This window comes from Rattus rattus, chromosome 3, assembly GCF_011064425.1.
Source record: "Rattus rattus isolate New Zealand chromosome 3, Rrattus_CSIRO_v1, whole genome shotgun sequence".
Lineage (NCBI taxonomy): Eukaryota > Metazoa > Chordata > Mammalia > Rodentia > Muridae > Rattus > Rattus rattus.
In genome coordinates, this window is record NC_046156.1 from 136988245 (window position 1) to 136996672 (window position 8428).

The 8428-nt window shown below is 44.8% G+C and overlaps 1 long non-coding RNA gene across 1 annotated transcript; it reads left to right on the plus strand.

The window, feature by feature from the left end:
• Positions 1–329: 329 nt before the first annotated feature.
• Positions 330–7167, plus strand: LOC116897013. Its single transcript, XR_004387389.1, has 2 exons — positions 330–1147; positions 5692–7167. It is a non-coding gene; the product is annotated as an uncharacterized LOC116897013 (long non-coding RNA).
• Positions 7168–8428: the final 1261 nt, after the last annotated feature.

Genomic DNA, 8428 nt, shown 5'->3' on the forward strand with positions numbered 1-8428 from the left:
CCATAAGGTCCACTCTGTGGCTGGAAGAAACAGGATCAAAACCTATTGAACTCCCTTCAGCAACGGCAGAGCCCAGCTGAAAACATTCTCCCAAGCGAGGCTTGTCCATACAACTCCTCAACCTAGTGTCTGATAGCAAATTCTGATCCCATTTCGTATTAAGACCATACTTACTTTTTTATTTAGCCCATCAGATATTTCCCAAACGACTTTATTTCCTCCCAAGGCAGAGGGTTGATTTAAAAAAAAATTAAGAATATTTTTAAGAAAAAGGTTTTTTTTTTTTTAAATCAAAGAAAGCAAAGGCTCTGATTTAGAGCAATGAGCAATGTTATCAGCGTGACCTTGACATATAAGTGGGGAAGGGACATGTAGGTTTGAGTCCAGACCCTTGTCATCTTGAGTATCTGGGACTTTCTCCGTCCTGGCTAAGAACACGGACAAGAGGAGGGATTTGTTTTCAAAGGTTACCATTAGCGGTTCACTCGCTGAGGTTGGGAATTTCTTAGTTTTATATTTCGTGAAATTCATGATTTAATTATACTCCTCAAACAAATTAAGGGCAGGCCTTCTACACAAATTGGAGGCAGCTAAATGCTCTTTTGTGCCTGCAGCTCTCGGATTGTTAAAGAGGCTGCTGATGCATGAGGAGAAGTGACTGATTTAACTCATTGGGATGCAGGAAGCGACCTGCCCTCTTTTGAAAAAAAGTGAGAGAGAAAGAGAGAGAGAGAGAGAGAGAGAGAGAGAGAGAGAGAGAGAGAGAGAGAGCGCACTAGCTATAGAAGAGCAAGAGGGTGAGTGACAGAGGAGAGGAGAGGAGAAGAGAGGAGAAGAGAAACACAAGGGGGTGTGTGTGTGCCGTACTCCCTCTTTGCGACATTGAAAGCTTCTGAATTTCAAGCAGTAAGTGGAAGGAGCTCCACACAGCAATATTCCTCTTTCCTTGGGCTGCGTGTGCAGAGCGTAGACAATGAAAATCTCCGCCCCCTCCCCCATCCTCTCTAGTCTACAAGATTTTTTTCTTTCCTTCACAACGATCGAAGCTATGTAAAATCAAATATACAGAGATGTACACACGTTTTTTCAAACCACAGACTAACAAACCAAAGGACCTGACCGCGGATTATCCAAGTGCGCACCTGCTGTAAGTACTGTCTTTTCCTGAAATTTTTAGCTCTGCTTCGCGCGGTGAACTGAGTGCTTCTTTTGTGAGCAGAGTTGCTGCCTGTGTCTGGATGGTTTTAGTAATAGGGGCTCTCTGGATTGTTTTTGTTTTGTTATGTTATGTTTTTCTGCACCTAAGCAGCAGCATTTTGCTTAAGCTAGTAATACGGTTTGGTTAGTATGCTGTGGCCTGCAACGGTGGATTGGGGGCAGGGGAGGCGCACAGATCAGGGTTTCCCGCGCTCTGAACATCCGTAAGAGCTGCTGCCCGCTCACCATCCTCGCTGCAAGGTTTGTCCCAGTCGCTCAAAGGATCACGGATATCTGTGCCTACAGGGCTACAGGACTTGCTTGGGGACGGAATGGAATCAGAAGGAGAGATCTTAGATTGAGAGAGGATGTGCCTCCATCCCCATAACACACCTAGCCTGGAGCCCTTTGCAGCCCAGCGCTAGCAACCCCTTTTCTTAGGAAGCTTAGCACGGCCCTGACCACTGCGCCGAACTGAGCCTTTCGTGCGTCTTTTATCTTAAACCTTAAAGATGGGATCTTCTAGACATCAGGGATAATTGAGGATGCCACTGTGTGTGTGTGTGTGTGTGTGTGTGTGTGTGTGTGTGTGTGTGTGTGTGTGTGTGTGTGTGTGTGTGTGTGTGCCCAAACAATATAAATTGCCTTTCGGGGAAGATATTTTCTAGCCTCTTGAAAATGTGCAAGAATTCTGTGGCCCACGCCTTCTTTGTGTGGCAGGCAGCGCCAAGCGCTTTGTGCTTCGCAAGTAGAAAATGGCGAGTCCTATTGTGTTTAGGCCATTTTCTTCCGGTACAAGGATTTCCCAAGTTTTCAATACTTTGAGGGGCGGGAGCAAGAAGCAGCCCTCTTATGCCCAGAAAAGCGCAAACGGCCAAACGGCTAAGGCCGGGCCCCTTGGCCTGGTGGGTATGGACCTTGCTTTGAAACCAAGGGTCTGTTTCCCTGCTGTCCAGATAGTTGAATAGAAACAATTTGTACTGGTCGGTGCCCTCTAAAGATTTGTACGAGTTCTAGAGGGCAATAGATCATAAGTGTATGGTTAAACACATACATGAAAATGATACCTCTCTCCCGATAATCTGGAGAAAATGAAAGAAAAAAATGCCCAACCATTTGGGGGTGGGATAGAGTCTTATTTTTTCCTTTCTCCATTATCCCCTGGAAGAAACCCAGGTCAAGATTATTGTTGATCTACTGTGTCCCGTCTTTAGATTTTTTTAACCCTAAGATGACATGCTATTGCTATTGGGGCAGAGAACTATTGAATAAGTAGCCTTAGCCACTACATCATCACTATCACGCTGTCTTCACTACCTTAGAAAGTGCAGGAGTTACTGGGGTAGTCTTCATAAATGTCTCCTTGTACATGTGAAATAGCTATCTACACTGCCCACAGCTGTGTGAACATATAAGGAAAACAGAAAGATCTCCCAGATGTACAGTTCTTTCTTTTTTCCTTGGTGTATCATTTTTATACATTTTCTTGTTCTAGTTAAACCATATTCAATAGTAAACAAAGATGACTCTACAAGAATGTCTGTGTTACTTTTCTTAGCCAGAGGGGGGAGAGAGATAGTGGGCAGATGAAAATTCTTTATCCTGTTTATTAAAGATCTTTGGATAGGTACATGGAGCAATCATTTGTCAGTTCAGAAATAATGAAATATAGCCCTCACCCCCATTTGTTTCTGGTACTTCATTTGGTGGCAAATACAGAAAAAATTAAAACAGCTGAATGAAGAAGAAAGGAAGGTCACATTCCGTTCTCCTCCTTTTATATAATCTCAAGCTGTTAAGAAGCCAAATGAATGTAGAAACACCTTGACTTAGATTTTTCCAAAATACTGGCTGGAGCCTGTTCCTTCATATAGATCAAAACCATGGACAGCGAACTAGTTATTTAGCAAACCGACTCCAGCAAAATTGTGTGTGAAAAGAAAGTTTACCTTCATTGTATCTGTTGGAGGCAAAGCAATTCGTATTATGTTTTGTAATGGTTTGAAATAAGTCTTGAAATTAAACTAAAATTAAAATTTGAATTTAAGGTATATATTCTACCAAGTTTTAAGGAAATGATAATTTATATCTTCGAAATCTGTTCTTTTTCATGGGTATGACTGCTTAAAATATCAAACTAAAGGTCATTTCTATTTTATGTTACTTGTAAATTACAATTTTAAATACATGCATTTTGGTATGCGCTTTTCCTTCTAAGACTTTCTGCTGAGTAAAGAAAGAGAAATTTTATATTTTGCCTGGGATTAGCTGGATGACACTAGAGCAAATTAAATAGATTTTTATCAGTGACTGGGTTTCTAAATGCATAGAATTGGAAAAATTAAATGCCACTTTGACAGACAGGGATAATATGAATAGAGATATGATGTTCATACCCCATTTACTTGTGAATAGGCATTGTAGTGTGTAGCTAACAGTGCAATGGTTAGACAAACACCTACCCCAGCCTCCAGGAAAGCAACAGACTTTCACATACATACTGATCCAGGTTAGGGCACACGATCAGTTCACTGTGGCTCTGTGCCTTTTAACTATATTGTTGTTGTTGTTGTTTTGCATGGGTTTCGTTATCTTACCTTTTCTGTAGTAAAATTCACAACAATTATTTCTCTTGTGGATTATATAATGCACTGAAATTGCTTCCATAAATTTTCACTTTCAACCCTGTGACTTCTGAGTTATTTTGTAACCAGTTTTCTTTGTGACTTGTAAGGCCTGGGAGATCATATAAATCATAAATGACACACAAATTAGAAAAATAAAAACAAGTTACATTTAGATGTGAAATGAAATTAAAGTGATGTTGAGATGTGTAAGGCAATGAATTCTGAATTTTTAGCCATCATACTTGTCCACAGAATGAAACTGCAATTTTTTGAATGTCCTCGTTTCTTAGCGTAGATGATAGATAGTTTTAGACACCCAAATAGAAGAAGAAGAAGAAGAAGAAGAAGAAGAAGAAGAAGAAGAAGAAGAAGAAGAAGAAGAAGAAGAAGAAGAAGAAGAAGAAGAATCATCTTCAAAGCATTTGAGGAGGATACTAAATGGAATTTGGTGGTATTCTGCTAATTTTCATGATGGGCTCTTGTGGTTCTTGTAATGGTGGCCCAGGGCTCTGATGGAAAGCAGAGACAGGTTTGGAAGGGAGTCATTGTTTAGGAGGTGCTGCAGTCAGGCTTCATTCATAAGGATAAGCATAAAAAATATAGACCTTGGCCTAGGGAAAGGAGGGTGGTAGGGTTAAGACGATGCAGATAAGCTTCGACTACAAATTAACAGGAGGTCTCTCATCTGGAGCTTAGGCTTACTGTCCATGCCCAAACCCTTAGATGCCATATTTTAGATGAGGAGTGAGAAAGTAGTTCACTGTCTCCATTTTAGGAACCGGAAGCCAAGTGTGGTGACTTTGACTTGTGTGTTGAGCCAGCCAGGCTCTTGACTGGGGTTTGGGGGTGGGGGTGGCGTTGGGGGTCAGGGGAGTGCTGTGGGGAAGTCTAGGGAGACCGAGGAGCTATGTCTTAGGAAGTTGTCTTGGGGCCAGTGTGCGGCGCCCAGGGGAGTGTAAGCAAGGGCAAGGAGGGTGCCCTTTGCTTAGCCCAGGCGCAGCTCGTGGGGGCTGCGCGCCTTCTGCGGCTCTTTGGTTTCAAGGACACAGCGAGCGGTTCAGGACTTTGGGAGCCAACATCTGTCTGACTGGTGACGTCAGCAGCCCGTGTAATCCTCTTGTGCTGAAGGCAGATGCCTTATTTGTTTGGCTGGAGCGAGCCATTAATCCCTAATTCTGGATCAGCAACCGAGGGGGAAAGACCGGACCGCTACGATCCAGCCCCTCCCTGCCCCCACCGCCCACCCTAAAGCAACCTTATACCGCGGAAACCGCTCAGCCTTCTCTTTCCTCCGAGAACACACGGAGCAGTCCCTGAAAACGCTTTGGTTCTCTGCGGGTTTGAGCAGAGCTAGCAGCTCTTTCGCCTTCGGAATTCTAGCGCTATGCCTATATGAAATTCTTTATTTCATCGATCATTTCGATTTTCAAGCGAGAACTCTTCAGTCTTGCAGTTTGCAGGATTCTAAACCAAGAAGGGGTGGAGATTGGAGAATGCGGTTCTGGCGTGTGGTCTGAGGGAGGGGTTAGACGGGTAAGGGCGCGCGGGATGCGCAAATCGCTGAGACTGCACAGAGGACAATCTGAGGACTCGCTTTCAGGACACCATCTCAGGAAAACACCACTTCTCTGGTCCTGACTGCATCCTCTCAGCTTCCGAAGCCAGGATTGAGTTCGGAACTCTCTTGTCGCCCGGCACATTGCAGACCCCCCCCCTGAGGGGGGGTTGCTCAATTCTCTAGGTCCGGTCAGCCGGTCACCTCGGCTCCCTAGAGTGCCTCCTTCTGCCTCCTGTCCCTCCTCTCCACAACCCGCCCCCCCTTCCTCCATCTCCTGCTCTAATTCTGCGCTTTGATTCTGTTTTTCAGGGAGAGCGCTCTGGGGTCTCAGCACAAAACCAGCTCTTGAGCCCTTTGGCTTCCTTCAAGCGAGCGCAGTCCGTCCATCCCTCCTGGCCCACCCAGCCGCAAGGGATGCTGTGAAAAGAGCCGCTGCCTGCCGCCTCCGGCCCGCCGTCCAGAGGGCTCCGCCCGTAGAGGTCAACTCCCCTCATTCTTCTTTCCATCTTGCCCTCCCTCCGCCGATCCCAGACTCGAATCTTCCCCTGACTCCCGCCGCAGTCAGAGAGAGCGCATCTGCTGCGCTGCCCTTAAATCTACGCCCGGAGCGGGCTCAGACCCGATCTCTGCTCTTCAGAGCCGGAGGAAGCCCGAGCAAGCAGCCTTTACTCTCCGCAGTAAAATCATAGCCAGACCAGATGGGCCCCAGCTCTCCCGGGACTCGGCAGGTGCTGTTGAGTTAATTTTTCTGCAATACAAAGAAGGAGGACCCGGTCGGCCTGGGATTCTGATCTTTTACCAAATTTTCCTAACCAAAATCGGGCTATCAAAGGCATATACGTGTGTTTGTCGGACAAACAAACACGCAAGATTATATCCGCTTTTATATCTGCTAGATTCCTTCTCTGACAGCAGGGAATGAGTGACAAAGATTTCTGCCGCAGAACACTCATGGCGCGGTCCTTAAAGACTTGCCTTTTCTTACAAATGTCTTAGGAAGGGATTCGGGGCGAACCAACTCAGTTAATTGCCTTCAGTAAAATAACACGATTGCGAAATTAGATCTGTACCAGAGGGGTAATTAACTTCGATCTATGTCATCATTTGGAAACTAGATTTATAGACACACGTATGGGTTTTAGGTGCACAGTAAATGGCATGCAGATATATGCATAAGTATCGCAGACTCCTGCACCCTCTACTCTTCAACCACGCAGACTAATTAATGGCAACTCTGGCAGATGTGGCAGTAGGAAAGCTGAGGTGGGAGTATTGCTCTGAGTTAGAACCCTAGGAGTAGGGACTTCAAGCCTCGAACTGCAAGGGAGGGTGAAGGGCAGAGAGAAAAGTATAGTGGTTGCAGTGAGTCAGTTGCTTCTAGATCAAGATCAGACTCTGCTCTCCGTGTTCACAGCGGACCTTGATTTAATGTCATACAATTAAGGCACGCGGTGAATGCCAAGAGCGGAGCCTACGGCTGCACTTGAAGGACATCAGAGAGATGTCAGAAAGGGTGGGGAGAAACAATTGCAGACTTCTAGAATGAACCCATCCTGTGCGGCACACGGACCCCTCGCATGAATCAAAATCATTAGAATGCAAGACAGTCATATGTTTTTCAGCGAGAATCCGGGAAATCCGCATGCATATCCCCAAGGGGAATATTAGAGGTTTCATTGACAGCTGTCAGGAGAGTTGTAGTTCCCATTGGTGAAAATGGTCTAAGAGTCAGCGTTCAGAAAGCGCTGGCCTTTTCAAAATAAAATAGATTGAGATTGTTCACAATTCTGAGTCGAATTGGGAAAGCAAACGGATGAGAAGGATGTAGCATTAAAGAAACCCCAGATCACACTGCACAAGTAACCTCAAATGACTCAATTATGTGTAGAAATAGGACCCCCACCCCAAGCTTATCACTATTCTCCCATTCTCTACCCAGTCTCATGGCAGCCTTGTCTGGCTTTTAAAGATCAAGGCAAAGTGACGATACCCAAATCAGTCATTATTATCCAATAAGAAGGAAAGGCCAAGCCAGGAACTCTAAGATCTGGTAAATTAATTTATTTGGAAGACCATGATGTAGAGTTAGTTAAGGTAGGTTCACTCCCTAACCTTGAAGCTTAAGGAAACCACTGCTGAGAAAGAGCCTTGACGGGAGTCTTTGTTCTGTGGTGGCCCATCTGGCCTAGGAACAAAGGAGAGGATGGAGAAGGACATCCCAAAGTGGCCGCACCCTCTGCGCCTTGCTGACAGGACCATCTTCCTTTTCCTCTTCTTCTTCCTCCTCCTTCCCTTCCTCCCCTCCTTCCCCTCCCCCCTCCTCTTTCGGTAATTCTGCAAGCAAGGCAATAGAATCATAGAATCATTTCTTCTCTACCTTACCCCAAACCCCAGGGTATTAGGTAATTTACAAATTAAAAACTTGAAATATGGAAAGATAGTAAACAGCTAAACAGTATTTTGCTGAAATCATCCACTCTGACAATCAGTTGATTTGGCCTGAAACCTGAATCTGAGTAGTTAATAAATATACTAGAGGAAGATTAAATATATATATTTTTTTCCTTAAATCACCACCCTGAAAAGAGAAACACAACGATTCTCAGTAGAGGATCTTATCTCAGATGTGGTCATCAAAAATACCTCTCAAAGGACTCCAGAGTGTGCCTCAAGACATATTACAGAGGCTGTGGCTGAGATTAACTTAGTGACCAAAGCAGACAGGAGTAAAACAGCCTGCAAACACTGTGTGGGCTGTCAGCAAAGGCTTTCTATAGGGCTGACTTCCTTAGTAAGTTCTGAGGCCAAGACCCACAAAACAACAGGGTAACAGTGCTCAGAAGCTGGCACTGAGCATCATTTCTAACAGGAGGCACTGCAGGTCTAAGAGGCCTGATTCCCACACTGCAAAGAAAACCATACTGCAGAGCCCAGGTCACTTGGGGAGCAGAAGAGTTTATCAAATCCCATATACTTAAGATTTGCTTTAGGATGTCTGGGTCAAATGTATCTGAATTAATGCATTCAAAATATATTTAAAATTCTC